The following is a 16,802-nucleotide window of genomic DNA, read 5'->3' on the forward strand; positions in this document are numbered from 1 at the left end:
TAAATTTACCCCTCAGTTTCTTCAACTATGAACACGCAAACCATATCTGACACCTTCTTACAATATTATAAGAATTTATACGCAGCACCCCTAGATAACCCCACTGAGGGTATGTTATTTCTGGAAAAAGCAGGCTTGCCCACATTGACGGAGGAGGAACGGGCGTCATTGACGGACCCAGTAACGGAAACGGAATTGCTATATTTGATTAAATCACTCCATAATGGGAAAACGCCAGGCCCGGATGGGTTCGGAGCAGAATATGATAAAATGCTAGCTCCTCATATGTTGCCTTATTTGCTAACATTATTTAACTCATTATTGCAAGGATCCTCTCCCCCTTCGGGATTCACCGAAGCTAGAATAGTAGTATTTCCTAAACCAGGTAAAGACCCTACACTTGTCCAGTCCTATCGTCCTATATCCCTTCTAAACCAGGACCTAAAGCTATTCACCAAATTAATATTGCAACGTATCTTACATCCTGCCCAAACCGGGTTTGTAAAGACTAGAACATCAGTGCATAATGTACGTACCCTGTGTTATGATTCCTGTACTCCAGACCGGAGGAGATCTTATGGCAGAGGTCTGAGTACAGGGAAAATAAGCTGGTTGTGGGAGCAGGAGAGCCTAGTAACCCCTGGCACCCTAACTCCGTTGTCTCGCCCGTGTTATCAGAAATCCCCTGCGAGACTATGGTTGCTTGAGCCCATGGCAGCCGCGTTCGAAGGGCGGATTATGTCTGCCCAACCCCGATGCCCCCGCAGGTCTTAAAGGGAGACAAGGGGAAGTCCGAGACAGGGTGATAACAAGGGGCCCTCTGACTAAGCAACCAGGCCAGGGGTTACAAGCTAACTAACTTAAACCAAAGGTATGTGCGGACTAGCCGCCAGGGAAAAGGACAACCAAAGATCCCCTGATCCGTTACTCTTATCCAGCACCGCTGGATACCAGAGTGGATCTGTGGGAGCGGAATCCTCCGCAAAAGCTCCAGAACACAAGTAAACTAAATAATAAACAGTAAGCGGACAAGCCGCAACACACGGCTGAGCCGCGACTCACGAACACCACAAGATGTTAAAGGTGCTCGGTCAGACTCCAGGAACAGATGACAAACTTCCGAGTACAGGATCTCTGAGGACAGGAACAACCGGATTGAGCAGGACTGGAAACTCTCTGTAGCAGACACAGGCAAACAGGAAGCTATCACCGGCGTCTGTAAGGAGTCCTGAGGGTGCCTTTATTCAGGAACCCTCCAATCAAAATCCAGACAGGGTAATCAACTGAAATGCCGTGCAGCTTGCATGCTGCACGGCCAGCACACCATGAGGTAATCAGGACAGACCCAGCAACGGGGAACGCGGCTGAACGTGGCGTCCCCGTTGCTAAGGTCAGAGCGGCTCCGTGCGCCCGGCGTCTAGCGTTGCCAGGGAGCCGGCGGCTGTACGCGCACGGCGTCCCTGGTTGCTAGGCGCCGGGCCGCACCGACGAGCGGACCCCGGCGCCTAACAGTACCCCCCCCTTGAGGAGGGGTCAAGGAACCCCTAAAGCCGGGTTTCTGAGGAAATTCTCGAAAAAATGCCCTTTTGAGCCTCGGGGCATGAAGATCCTCATCCAGGACCCAAGACCTTTCCTCTGGCCCATAACCTCTCCAATGTACCAAAAAATAAAGCCGACCCCGGGACAACTTGGAATCGAGAACCTTCTCCACCAAGAACTCCTGCTGACCCTGTACATTTATTGGTGATCTCCCCTGAGATATTTTACGAGGAAATCTACTGGACGAAACATATGGTTTCAGTAATGAGCAATGGAAGGTATTTCCGATCCGTAAAGTTTTTGGTAAACGTAACCGGAAAGCAACTGGATTGACTTTTTTGATAATGAGAAATGGTCCAATAAATCTAGGACCCAATCTGGCTGAGGTTTGTTGAAGTTTAATGTTGCGAGTCGACAACCACACCCTGTCTCCTACTTTAAAAGTGCACGGCCGCCGGAGCCTGTCAGAAAATCTTTTTTCCCGGAATGCTGCTTTTCTGAGAGCCAAGTGCACTTTTTTCCAAATAAGTTTAAGATGAGAGGTCAGGGCCAGAGAGGAGACAGAGGAATGTTGAAAAAATGAATTAGCTCTGGGGTGAAAACCAAAAACTGCAAAAAATGGAGACACATTGGTGGAGGAATGACAGGCATTATTATAAGCAAACTCCGCCAAAGGAAGAAACTCAGACCAGTCATTTTGGAGTTTGGCCGAGTACAAACGCAAATATTGTTTTAGAGATTGGTTAACTCACTCAGTCTGCCCATTGGATTGGGGATGATAACCGGACGTTAAAGATAATTTCATCTTTAACGAAGCACAAAAAGACTTCCAAAATTGTGCAATGAATTGTGGACCCCTATCAGAAACAATATCAGTGGGTAAGCCATGGAGTCTGAAAACATGGCGGAGGAACAAGACTGCCAATCCCTGGGCAGATGGCAATCGGGGAAGAGCAATGAAATGGGCCATTTTGCTAAAACGGTCCACTACCACCCATATGACTCGGCATCCGGCTGACAGAGGGAGGTCCACCACAAAATCCATGGAGATATGCGACCATGGCCTAAGGGGAACATTCAAGGGCATAAGTTGACCTATAGGCAAAGAACGGGGAACTTTATGCTGTGCACAGACCTGACAAGAAAAAACAAACTCTTTAATGTCTTTGGAAAGACCAGGCCACCATACTGAGCGGGAGACTAATTCCAAAGTCTTAGCGATTCCCGGATGCCCGGCAACCTTGCTATCATGAAACTCCGCCAAAACAGTAGCTCTCAAAAACTCAGGGACAAAAAGACGACCAGCAGGAGTATTTCCAGGAGCTTGATGTTGAAGCAGCTTTAACTGGGTAAATACATCCTGTGTGAGGCCTGCCCGAATGACTGAAGACGGAAGTATGGGAGTAACAGGACTATTGTCTTGAACTGGAAGAAAACTGCGTGACAGGGCATCTGCCTTAGTATTCTTGGAACCTGGCCTGAAGGTGATAATGAATTTGAAACGAGTAAAAAATAAAGCCCAACGAGCCTGCCGGGCATTCAGTCGTTTAGCAGATTCAATGTATTGAAGATTTTTGTGATCAGTCAAAACTGAAATGGTATGGGTCGCTCCTTCAAGCCAATGCCTCCACTCCTCGAAAGCCCATTTAATAGCCAGCAATTCCCGGTTACCAACATCGTAGTTGGATTCTGCAGATGAGAATTTCCTGGACATAAAGGCACAAGGATGTAATTCAAGGGAATCTGGATCCTTCTGAGAAAGGATAGCCCCAACTCCAACCTCCGAGGCATTAACCTCAACAATGAAAGGCAATTCTGGGTTGGGATGTCTAAGGACAGGGGCTGAGACAAAGGCTTGTTTCAAGGCCTGAAAAGATAACTCAGCTTCACATGACCAATTGGTAGGATCTGCTCCCTTCTTAGTAAGTGCCACAATGGGAGCAACTAGGTCAGAGAAAGAGTGAATAAATCTTCTATAGTAGTTCGCAAACCCTAAAAAGCGCTGAATTGCTTTTAAGTTGGTGGGTTGCGCCCAACTAAGGATGGCTTGGAGCTTCTTTGGTTCCATACGGAATCCCCGAGGGGAAATAATGTACCCTAAAAAGGATACCTCCGTGACATGAAATTCACACTTCTCCAGTTTGGCATATAGGTGATTTTCACGTAATTTCTTTAGCACCTGACGCACCTGGGTAACATGTTGTTCTACAGAGTCAGAATATATCAAAATATCGTCTAAGTAGACTACAACGAATCTTCCAAGAAATTCACGGAGCACATCATTAATGAGATCCTGGAAAACTGCCGGAGCGTTTGACAGGCCGAATGGCATAACCAGATACTCATAGTGGCCTGATTGAGTACTGAATGCCGTTTTCCACTCATCCCCTGACTTGATTCTGATGAGGTTATATGCTCCTCTAAGGTCAATCTTAGAAAAAATCACAGCCGAACGTAGCTGATCAAAGAGGACAGAGATCAGCGGCAGAGGGTAAGTATTCTTTACTGAGATTTTATTCAAAGCTCTAAAGTCAATGCAGGGTCTGAGTGAACCGTCCTTCTTCTCTACGAAGAAGAAACCTGCACTTAAAGGGGATTTAGATGGCCTGATAAAACCTTTCCCAAGGCTTTCTTTCACATACTCATTCATGGCCCCAGTTTCAGGACCAGACAATGCATATAACCTTCCTTTAGGCAATGTGGCACCAGGAATTAGCTCAATGGCACAATCGTAAGGCCTATGGGGAGGCAGAATATCCGCATTGCCCTTGGAAAACACGTCAACAAAATCCTGATATTCCTCAGGAATGGGTGCAGGAACGGCGGCAGCTACTCGGATAGAAAGCGTAATACATTCTTTATTACAGATGGTACCCCATTGTAAGATCTCCCCCGACTGCCAATCAATGATGGGATTATGAAAGGCCAGCCAAGGGTGACCCAGAACCACAGGAACTGCTGGACAATGAGTAAGGAAAAACTCAATCTTTTCAGAATGCAGGGCTCCCACCGAGAGTAAAACAGGAGGTGTACCTAGAGAAATAACCCCATTGGACAAGGGACTCCCATCTAAACCATGCATGGTGACACACCTACCCAAGGTTAACTGAGGAATACCTAAGGCCTTGGCCCATGTTAAATCCATAAAGTTCCCTGCAGCTCCACTGTCCACAAAAGCAGAGACCGAAGAACAGAGGCTGCCAAAGGAAACTTTAGCAGGAACTAACAGTGAGTTATTTGAGGAGATGAGCTGCAGACCAAAGTGAACCCCCTCACAATTCACTTGGTCAGGAAGTTTCCCGATTTGTTCGGACAACTACGGGCAAAATGTCCCTTACCTCCACAGTATAAACAAAGACCAGAATTTTGCCTCCTGGTTCTTTCTTCAGGAGACAGTTTGGAGAGACCTATCTGCATAGGCTCCTCCATGTCTACAGGAATGGAAAGCACACAAGGAGTAGACCCGACAGATGCCCCTTTTTCAGCCCTCCGCTCTCTGAGCCGACGATCTATCTTAATAGAGAGCTCCATGAGTTTATCGAGAGTCTCAGGAGCGGGATACTGAAGGAGACTGTCTTTTATAGATTCAGATAAGCCGAGGCGAAACTGACTGCGCAGAGCTGGGTCATTCCATCCACAGTCGTTCGACCAACGGCGAAACTCCGTACAATAATTCTCTGCGGGATTCCTACCCTGTCTAAGAGCACGCAACTGACTCTCAGCGGACGCCTCTCTATCAGGGTCGTCATACAATAGCCCTAAAGATTTTAAAAAGGCGTCTACAGACGATAAGGCCGGATCGTCTGTCTTTAAACCAAAAGCCCAGGTCTGAGGATCCCCCTGAAGCAGAGAAATAATAATTCCAACCCGCTGAGCCTCCGTACCTGAGGAGACTGGTCTTAAACGAAAATAAAGTTTACAAGACTCTTTAAAATTAAAAAACTGTTTTCTATCCCCAGAAAAACGGTCAGGCAGATGCATTTTTGGTTCAGGGATGACCCTCGGGGAAGTCCGTAACAGATCTTCCTGTGACCTCACCCGGAGGGACAGATCCTGAACCATCTGAGTAAGTTCTTGAATCTGACTAACTAGAAGCTGGCCAGGATTTGGCCCAATACCGGCGGGATTCATGAGGCCGACAAAATCTCCCAACTGAATAAGTGAAAAAATTAACTCCTGTTAATTAAAATTTTTTCTTTTGTCTGGCCGGTGATAATGTTATGATTCCTGTACTCCAGACCGGAGGAGATCTTATGGCAGAGGTCTGAGTACAGGGAAAATAAGCTGGTTGTGGGAGCAGGAGAGCCTAGTAACCCCTGGCACCCTAACTCCGTTGTCTCGCCCGTGTTATCAGAAATCCCCTGCGAGACTATGGTTGCTTGAGCCCATGGCAGCCGCGTTCGAAGGGCGGATTATGTCTGCCCAACCCCGATGCCCCCGCAGGTCTTAAAGGGAGACAAGGGGAAGTCCGAGACAGGGTGATAACAAGGGGCCCTCTGACTAAGCAACCAGGCCAGGGGTTACAAGCTAACTAACTTAAACCAAAGGTATGTGCGGACTAGCCGCCAGGGAAAAGGACAACCAAAGATCCCCTGATCCGTTACTCTTATCCAGCACCGCTGGATACCAGAGTGGATCTGTGGGAGCGGAATCCTCCGCAAAAGCTCCAGAACACAAGTAAACTAAATAATAAACAGTAAGCGGACAAGCCGCAACACACGGCTGAGCCGCGACTCACGAACACCACAAGATGTTAAAGGTGCTCGGTCAGACTCCAGGAACAGATGACAAACTTCCGAGTACAGGATCTCTGAGGACAGGAACAACCGGATTGAGCAGGACTGGAAACTCTCTGTAGCAGACACAGGCAAACAGGAAGCTATCACCGGCGTCTGTAAGGAGTCCTGAGGGTGCCTTTATTCAGGAACCCTCCAATCAAAATCCAGACAGGGTAATCAACTGAAATGCCGTGCAGCTTGCATGCTGCATGGCCAGCACACCATGAGGTAATCAGGACAGACCCAGCAACGGGGAACGCGGCTGAACGTGGCGTCCCCGTTGCTAAGGTCAGAGCGGCTCCGTGCGCCCGGCGTCTAGCGTTGCCAGGGAGCCGGCGGCTGTACGCGCACGGCGTCCCTGGTTGCTAGGCGCCGGGCCGCACCGACGAGCGGACCCCGGCGCCTAACACCCTGATTGCAGCAATACATAGTGTCGATGGCTCTACAACATCTAAAGCGCTAGTGGTCAGTTGCGACGCTGATAAAGCGTTTGACCGGGTATCCTGGACACACTTACTTAGAATCTTCCATACTCAAGAATTCGGAGCAGAGTTTATTAGAGTCTTCAATATGCTTTATTCTAATCCGCAGGCACACCTCACTATTAATGGATTGAACACATCCGCCTTCTCCTTACATAGGGGTACGCGCCAGGGATATCCCCTCTCTCCCCTACTTTTTAATTTGGCCCTTGACCCGTTAATACGCACCTGCCTGCAAGATGTTACTTGGGAAGGGATAGAAATTGGCTCACAATCAGTGAAAGTATCGGCTTTTGCTGATGATCTGTTACTTTATTTTAATGAACCCATAAAAGCTTTCCCCTCTCTATTAGCCATACTCAATGATTTTCATTTGATCTCGTGCTTCCTAATCAACTTTGATAAAACAGAGGCACTGGCTCTAGGCCCCAAAACTACACAAAATTGGGGCTCCCGATTCCCTTTCAAATGGGCCGCTAGCTCTATAACCTACCTAGGCTTACGTTTTTCATCCAAATTAGCCGATCTATACACACTAAATTTCTCTCACTCTATTAATAAAATGATGGACGATTTTGCACGATGGCAAAATTTACCAATTTCATATCTAGGTAGATGCCACTTATACAAAATGATTTCCTTCCCCCGTCTACTATATCCGATCCAAATGCTTCCGCTTCTTCTAGCTAAACGCGACATCCAAACAATTAATAAATCCCTTAATGCTTTTATTTGGGAGAATAAACGCCCACGCATAGCCCTTTTTAAATTGAAACAACCAACTACGCTGGGAGGTGTGAACTTGCCATGCCCAGAAGATTACTCTCTGGCCGCTAATTACAGATATGCTATTGACTGGGTTGGAGGCTCTGCCAACTATGTTAATTTATCACTAGAGCAATCTATGCTACCTCATGGTAACCTGCCTTCCATATTAAATTTTCCTGACTCATTGCAACCCTTCCATTCGAATCCATTATTATTTTCCCCGTGTAAGGCATGGACCCATATACGAAAACGCATGGGACTTACAGTGACCTGCTGCTTATTCCAACCACTCTTAAATAATCCAGACTTTCAAGGAGGGGAGACAGACGCGATTATCAAAAATTGGTATTCTCACGGCTTGCGTTTGATATATCAACTATTGAATGTCACCTGCACCGAAGTACTCACCCTGTCTCAATTGAAACTCAGATTTCCGAACCTACATATACCACTCTTTGCATATTTTTAAGCCCGCAGTTTTGCAACGCGACTGATAACACACTTACGGCCTGCAGACTACAACTTTCCCCTAGACACCCAATTGCGATTGACTCCTCACTCTCCTTGCCCCACATCCTTTATTTATGCATACACCAGACGTAAGATAGATCTGAATAATCAAACTACAGGCCTAGCTAAATGGATGGATACCTTGCCGGGAACTGATCTACAAACTGTAATTAGAGATGTGCACTTGAAATTTTTCGGGTTTTGTGTTTTGGTTTTGGGTTCGGTTCCGCGGCCGTGTTTTGGGTTCGACCGCGTTTTGGCAAAACCTCACCGAATTTTTTTTGTCGGATTCGGGTGTGTTTTGGATTTGGGTGTTTTTTTAAAAAAACACTAAAAAACAGCTTAAATCATAGAATTTGGGGGTCATTTTGATCCCAAAGTATTATTAACCTCAAAAACCATAATTTCCACTCATTTTCAGTCTATTCTGAATACCTCACACCTCACAATATTATTTTTAGTCCTAAAATTTGCACCTAGGTCGCTGGATGACTAAGCTAAGCGACCCTAGTGGCCGACACAAACACCGTGCCCATCTAGGAGTGGCACTGCAGTGTCACGCAGGATGGCGCTTCCAAAAAACACTCCCCAAACAGCACATGACGCAAAGAAAAAAAGAGGCGCAATGAGGTAGCTGTGTGAGTAAGATAAGCGACCCTAGTGGCCGACACAAACACCGTGCCCATCTAGGAGTGGCACTGCAGTGTCACGCAGGATGGCCCTTCCAAAAAACCCTCCCCAAACAGCACATGACGCAAAGAAAAAAAGAGGCGCAATGAGGTAGCTGTGTGAGTAAGATAAGCGACCCTAGTGGCCGACACAAACACCGGGCCCATCTAGGAGTGGCACTGCAGTGTCACGCAGGATGGCCCTTCCACAAAAACCCTCCCCAAACAGCACATGATGCAAAGAAAAAAAGAGGCGCAATGAGGTAGCTGTGTGAGTAAGATAAGAGACCCTAGTGGCCGACACAAACACCGGGCCCATCTAGGAGTGGCACTGCAGTGTCACGCAGGATGGCCCTTCCAAAAAACCCTCCCCAAACAGCACATGACGCAAAGAAAAAAAGAGGCGCAATGAGGTAGCTGTGTGAGTAAGATAAGCGACCCTAGTGGCCGACACAAACACCGGGCCCATCTAGGAGTGGCACTGCAGTGTCACGCAGGATGGCCCTTCCAAAAAACCCTTCCCAAACAGCACATGACGCAAAGAAAAAAAGAGGCGCAATGAGGTAGCTGTGTGAGTAAGATAAGCGACCCTAGTGGCCGACACAAACACCGGGCCCATCTAGGAGTGGCACTGCAGTGTCACGCAGGATGGCCCTTCCAAAAAACCCTCCCCAAACAGCACATGACGCAAAGAAAAAAAGAGGCGCAATGAGGTAGCTGTGTGAGTAAGATAAGCGACCCTAGTGGCCGACACAAACACCGGGCCCATCTAGGAGTGGCACTGCAGTGTCACGCAGGATGGCCCTTCCAAAAAACCCTCCCCAAACAGCACATGACGCAAAGAAAAAAAGAGGCGCAATGAGGTAGCTGTGTGAGTAAGATAAGCGACCCTAGTGGCCGACACAAACACCGGGCCCATCTAGGAGTGGCACTGCAGTGTCACGCAGGATGGCCCTTCCAAAAAACCCTCCCCAAACAGCACATGACGCAAAGAAAAAAATAGGCGCAATGAGGTAGCTGTGTGAGTAAGATAAGCGACCCTAGTGGCCGACACAAACACCGGGCCCATCTAGGAGTGGCACTGCAGTGTCACGCAGGATGGCCCTTCCAAAAAACATTCCACAAACAGCACATGACGCAAAGAAAAATGAAAGAAAAAAGAGGTGCAAGATGGAATTGTCCTTGGGCCCTCCCACCCACCCTTATGTTGTATAAACAGGACATGCACACTTTAACCAACCCATCATTTCAGTGACAGGGTCTGCCACACGACTGTGACTGAAATGACGGGTTGGTTTGGACCCCCACCAAAAAAGAAGCAATTAATCTCTCCTTGCACAAACTGGCTCTACAGAGGCAAGATGTCCACCTCATCATCATCCTCCGATATATCACCGTGTACATCCCCCTCCTCACAGATTATCAATTCGTCCCCACTGGAATCCACCATCTCAGCTCCCTGTGTACTTTGTGGAGGCAATTGCTGCTGGTCAATGTCTCCACGGAGGAATTGATTATAATTCATTTTAATGAACATCATCTTCTCCACATTTTCTGGATGTAACCTCGTACGCCGATTGCTGACAAGGTGAGCGGCGGCACTAAACACTCTTTCGGAGTACACACTTGTGGGAGGGCAACTTAGGTAGAATAAAGCCAGTTTGTGCAAGGGCCTCCAAATTGCCTCTTTTTCCTGCCAGTATAAGTACGGACTGTGTGACGTGCCTACTTGGATGCGGTCACTCATATAATCCTCCACCATTCTTTCAATGGTGAGAGAATCATATGCAGTGACAGTAGACGACATGTCCGTAATCGTTGTCAGGTCCTTCAGTCCGGACCAGATGTCAGCATCAGCAGTCGCTCCAGACTGCCCTGCATCACCGCCAGCGGGTGGGCTCGGAATTCTGAGCCTTTTCCTCGCACCCCCAGTTGCGGGAGAATGTGAAGGAGGAGATGTTGACAGGTCGCGTTCCGCTTGACTTGACAATTTTCTCACCAACAGGTCTTTCAACCCCAGCAGACTTGTGTCTGCCGGAAAGAGAGATCCAAGGTAGGCTTTAAATCTAGGATCGAGCACGGTGGCCAAAATGTAGTGCTCTGATTTCAACAGATTGACCACCCGTGAATCCTTGTTAAGCGAATTAAGGGCTCCATCCACAAGTCCCACATGCCTAGCGGAATCGCTCCGTGTTAGCTCCTCCTTCAATGTCTCCAGCTTCTTCTGCAAAAGCCTGATGAGGGGAATGACCTGACTCAGGCTGGCAGTGTCTGAACTGACTTCACGTGTGGCAAGTTCAAAGGGCATCGGAACCTTGCACAACGTTGAAATCATTCTCCACTGCGCTTGAGACAGGTGCATTCCACCTCCTATATCGTGCTCAATTGTATAGGCTTGAATGGCCTTTTGCTGCTCCTCCAACCTCTGAAGCATATAGAGGGTTGAATTCCACCTCGTTACCACTTCTTGCTTCAGATGATGGCAGGGCAGGTTCAGTAGTTTTTGGTGGTGCTCCAATCTTCTGTACGTGGTGCCTGTACGCCGAAAGTGTCCCGCAATTCTTCTGGCCACCGACAGCATCTCTTGCACGCCCCTGTCGTTTTTAAAAAAATTCTGCACCACCAAATTCAAGGTATGTGCAAAACATGGGACGTGCTGGAATTTGCCCATATTTAATGCACACACAATATTGCTGGCGTTGTCCGATGCCACAAATCCACAGGAGAGTCCAATTGGGGTAAGCCATTCCGCGATGATCTTCCTCAGTTGCCGTAAGAGGTTTTCAGCTGTGTGCGTATTCTGGAAAGCGGTGATACAAAGCGTAGCCTGCCTAGGAAAGAGTTGGCGTTTGCGAGATGCTGCTACTGGTGCCGCCGCTGCTGTTCTTGCGGCGGGAGTCCATACATCTACCCAGTGGGCTGTCACAGTCATATAGTCCTGACCCTGCCCTGCTCCACTTGTCCACATGTCCGTGGTTAAGTGGACATTGGGTACAACTGCATTTTTTAGGACACTGGTAAGTCTTTTTCTGACGTCCGTGTACATTCTCGGTATCGCCTGCCTAGAGAAGTGGAACCTAGATGGTATTTGGTAACGGGGGCACACTGCCTCAATAAATTGTCTAGTTCCCTGTGAAATAATGGCGGATACCGGACGCACGTCTAACACCAACATAGTTGTCAAGGCCTCAGTTATCCGCTTTGCAGCAGGATGACTGCTGTGATATTTCATCTTCCTCGCAAAGGACTGTTGGACAGTCAATTGCTTACTGGAAGTAGTACAAGTGGGCTTACGACTTCCCCTCTGGGATGACGATCGACTCCCAGCAGCAACAACAGCAGCGCCAGCAGCAGTAGGCATTACACTCAAGGATGCATCGGAGGAATCCCAGGCAGGAGAGGACTCGTCAGAATTGCCAGTGACATGGCCTGCAGGACTATTGGCATTCCTGGGTAAGGAGAAAATTGACCCTGAGGGAGTTGGTGGGGTGGTTTGCGTGAGCTTGGTTACAAGAGGAAGGGATTTACTGGTCAGTGGACTGCTTCCGCTGTCACCCAAAGTTTTTGAACTTGTCACTGACTTATTATGAATGCGCTGCAGGTGACGTATAAGGGAGGATGTTCCGAGGTGGTTAACGTCCTTACCCCTACTTATTACAGCTTGACAAAGGCAACACACGGCTTGACAAATGTTGTCCGCATTTCTGGTGAAATACTTCCACACCGAAGAGCTGATTTTTTTTGTATTTTGACCAGGCATGTCAATGGCCCTATTCCTCCCACGGACAACAGGTGTCTCCCCGGGTGCCTGACTTAAACAAACCACCTCACCATCAGAATCCTCCTGGTCAATTTCCTCCCCAGCGCCAGCAACACCCATATCCTCCTCATCCTGGTGTACTTCAACACTGACATCTTCAATCTGACTATCAGGAACTGGACTGCGGGTGCTCCTTCCAGCACTTGCAGGGGGCGTGCAAATGGTGGAAGGCGCATGCTCTTCACGTCCAGTGTTGGGAAGGTCAGGCATCGCAACCGACACAATTGGACTCTCCTTGTGGATTTGGGATTTCGAAGAACGCACAGTTCTTTGCGGTGCTTTTGCCAGCTTGAGTCTTTTCAGTTTTCTAGCGAGAGGCTGAGTGCTTCCATCCTCATGTGAAGCTGAACCACTAGCCATGAACATAGGCCAGGGCCTCAGCCGTTCCTTGCCACTCCGTGTGGTAAATGGCATATTGGCAAGTTTACGCTTCTCCTCCGACAATTTTATTTTAGGTTTTGGAGTCCTTTTTTTACTGATATTTGGTGTTTTGGATTTGACATGCTCTGTACTATGACATTGGGCATCGGCCTTGGCAGACGACGTTGCTGGCATTTCATCGTCTCGGCCATGACTAGTGGCAGCAGCTTCAGCACGAGGTGGAAGTGGATCTTGATCTTTCCCTAATTTTGGAACCTCAACATTTTTGTTCTCCATATTTTAATAGGCACAACTAAAAGGCACCTCAGGTAAACAATGGAGATGGATGGATACTAGTATACTTATGGATGGACTGCCGAGTGCCGACACAGAGGTAGCTACAGCCGTGGACTACCGTACTGTGTCTGCTGCTAATATAGACTGGATGATAATGAGATGAAATCAATATATATATATGTATGTATATATAATATCACTAGTACTGCAGCCGGACAGGTAGATAATATATTTATTAGGTAATGATGACTGATGACGGACCTGCTGGACACTGTCAGCTCAGCAGCACCGCAGACTGCTACAGTAAGCTACTATACTATAGTAGTATGTACAAAGAAGAAAGAAAAAAAAAACACGGGTAGGTGGTATACAATTATGGATGGACTGCCGAGTGCCGACACAGAGGTAGCTACAGCCGTGGACTAACGTACTGTGTCTGCTGCTAATATAGACTGGATGATTGATAATGAGATGAAATCAATATATATATGTATGAATATATAATATCACTAGTACTGCAGCCGGACAGGTAGATAATATATTTATTAGGTAATGATGACTGATGACGGATCTGCTGGACACTGTCAGCTCAGCAGCACCGCAGACTGCTACAGTAAGCTACTATACTATAGTAGTATGTACAAAGAAGAAAGAAAAAAAAAAAACACGGGTAGGTGGTATACAATTATGGATGGACTGCCGAGTGCCGACACAGAGGTAGCTACAGCCGTGGACTAACGTACTGTGTCTGCTGTTAATATAGACTGGATGTTTGATAATGAGATGAAATCAATATATATATGTATGTATATATAATATCACTAGTACTGCAGCCGGACAGGTAGATAATATATTTATTAGGTAATGATGACTGATGACGGACCTGCTGGACACTGTCAGCTCAGCAGCACCGCAGACTGCTACAGTAAGCTACTATACTCTATAGTAGTATGTACAAAGAAGAAAGAAAAAAAAAAAACCACGGGTAGGTGGTATACAATTATGGATGGACTGCCGAGTGCCGACACAGAGGTAGCTACAGCCGTGGACTACCGTACTGTGTCTGCTGCTAATATAGACTGGATGATAATGAGATGAAATCAATATATATATATGTATGTATATATAATATCACCAGTACTGCAGCCGGACAGGTAGATAATATATTTATTAGGTAATGATGACTGATGACGGACCTGCTGGACACTGTCAGCTCAGCAGCACCGCAGACTGCTACAGTAAGCTACTATACTATAGTAGTATGTACAAAGAAGAAAGAAAGAAAAAAAAACCACGGGTAGGTGGTATACAATTATGGATGGACTGCCGAGTGCCGACACAGAGGTAGCTACAGCCGTGGACTAACGTACTGTGTCTGCTGCTAATATAGACTGGATGATTGATAATGAGATGAAATCAATATATATATGTATGTATATATAATATCACTAGTACTGCAGCCGGACAGGTAGATAATATATTTATTAGGTAATGATGACTGATGACGGACCTGCTGGACACTGTCAGCTCAGCAGCACCGCAGACTGCTACAGTAAGCTACTATACTCTATAGTAGTATGTACAAAGAAGAAAGAAAAAAAAAAAAACCACGGGTAGGTGGTATACAATTATGGATGGACTGCCGAGTGCCGACACAGAGGTAGCTACAGCCGTGGACTAACGTACTGTGTCTGCTGCTAATATAGAGTCTAGACTGGATGATAAATTATTGATAATGAGATGAAATCAATATAATATCACTAGTACTGCAGCCGGACAGGTACTATATATATTTATTATGTAATGACTGATGACGGACCTGCTGGACACTGTCAGGTCAGCACAGCACCGCAGACTGCTACATTAAGCTACTATAGTAGTATGTATAAAGAAGAATGAAAAAAAAAAAACCACGGGTAGGTGGTATACAATATTATATATATATATATATTATATACAATTATATATATATATATATATATTAAACTGGTGGTGATTGATTATTAAACTGGTGGTCACTTCAGGTCACGTTGCAACTTGCAACTAGTACTCCGAGGCCTAAGCAGACAATCACAAAATATATTATTATACTGGTGGTCAGTGTGGTCACAACAATGGCAGTGTGGCACTGACTCTGGCAGCAAAAGTGTGCACTGTACGTTATATGTACTCCTGAGTCCTGCTCTCAGACTCTAACTGCTCCCCACTGTCAGTGTCTCCCCCACAAGTCAGATAATACACTTACAGTCACACTATCTATTATCTAATCTATAAATATCACTTCAGCAAGTAGTATAGTAGTATACAGTATAGTAGTACTCCTCCTAATAATGCTCCCCAAAATACTGTGTCTCTCTCTTCTCTAAACGGAGAGGACGCCAGCCACGTCCTCTCCCTATGACTCTCAATGCACGTGTGAAAATGGCGGCGACGCGCGGCTCCTTATATAGAATCCGAGTCTCGCGAGAATCCGACAGCGTGATGATGACGTTCGGGCGCGCTCGGGTTAGCCGAGCAAGGCGGGAAGATCCGAGCCTGCTCGGACCCGTGTAAAAAACCTGAAGTTCGGGCGGGTTCGGATTCAGAGGAACCGAACCCGCTCATCTCTAACTGTAATACGCTGGCACTTACTACTTAATAAGCATTTAGTTTCCTCTTCCTATTCAGAAATGCATTTAAAAATTTTGCATAGGGCATACTACACTCCTCGTCTTAGATTTCTTACGGGCATCTCTGATAACTCTCAATGTTTCAAATGTTCTTCTCCTGATGCTGATATCATCCACTGCCTCTGGTCATGCCCGATAATACAATTGTTCTGGAAAGATATCTGTACCTAATTACATTGACCTTGAATATTTCTTTCACGGCTACTTTAATTTGGGCTTTCTGGAATCAGTACGATCCCGACTGTCTTTCACTATCCCCAGGTAATAAATTGTTATTAGCACGGATTGCGGCAGCCGCCAAGAAGACCATACTTTCTCAGTGGATACATAAAACCCCTATATCCATAACCCTTCTGCTCCCTAGATTGACATATCTATATCAAATGGACTGGATAGAATGCTCTCTCAGAGCAGACTCCAACTCTTCCAAATTCTTTGCAATATGGCTGCCCTATATCGCAACCCTATCTCAGTCAACTCGTGACAACATACGCAAGGTAGTTAAACATACTACATGGTACAATACTGAGGTACTCATAAAGGGATCACCGCCCTTTTAGCCTCAACTCTTGTACTCTCCTGATCGCATTGTTTAACTTCTTGCTGACACTAAATGTTGTTAATCTTCCATTCTACATTTTGAACCTCCTCCTTGACTCCCCTACTCTCTTATGTGAATTTTTATGTGATTTGTTTTGAACAAATGTTATGATATACATTCCCATATATCATCATTTTCATTGATATCCTTGTATTTTCCTATTGTCAATATTCTACAGTTATTGTGGTAATGTGTGTGTATTTCCATTTTCGTCCTTAATAAACATATTTAAAAAAAAAAAGAAGTGAAGCATGAAATGTCTTAGGAACTTTCAAAAATGGAGGTAGCTGAAGCTTGTAAGCCACTGGAT

This window comes from Pseudophryne corroboree, chromosome 10, assembly GCF_028390025.1.
Source record: "Pseudophryne corroboree isolate aPseCor3 chromosome 10, aPseCor3.hap2, whole genome shotgun sequence".
NCBI classification, from domain to species: Eukaryota; Metazoa; Chordata; class Amphibia; order Anura; family Myobatrachidae; genus Pseudophryne; species Pseudophryne corroboree.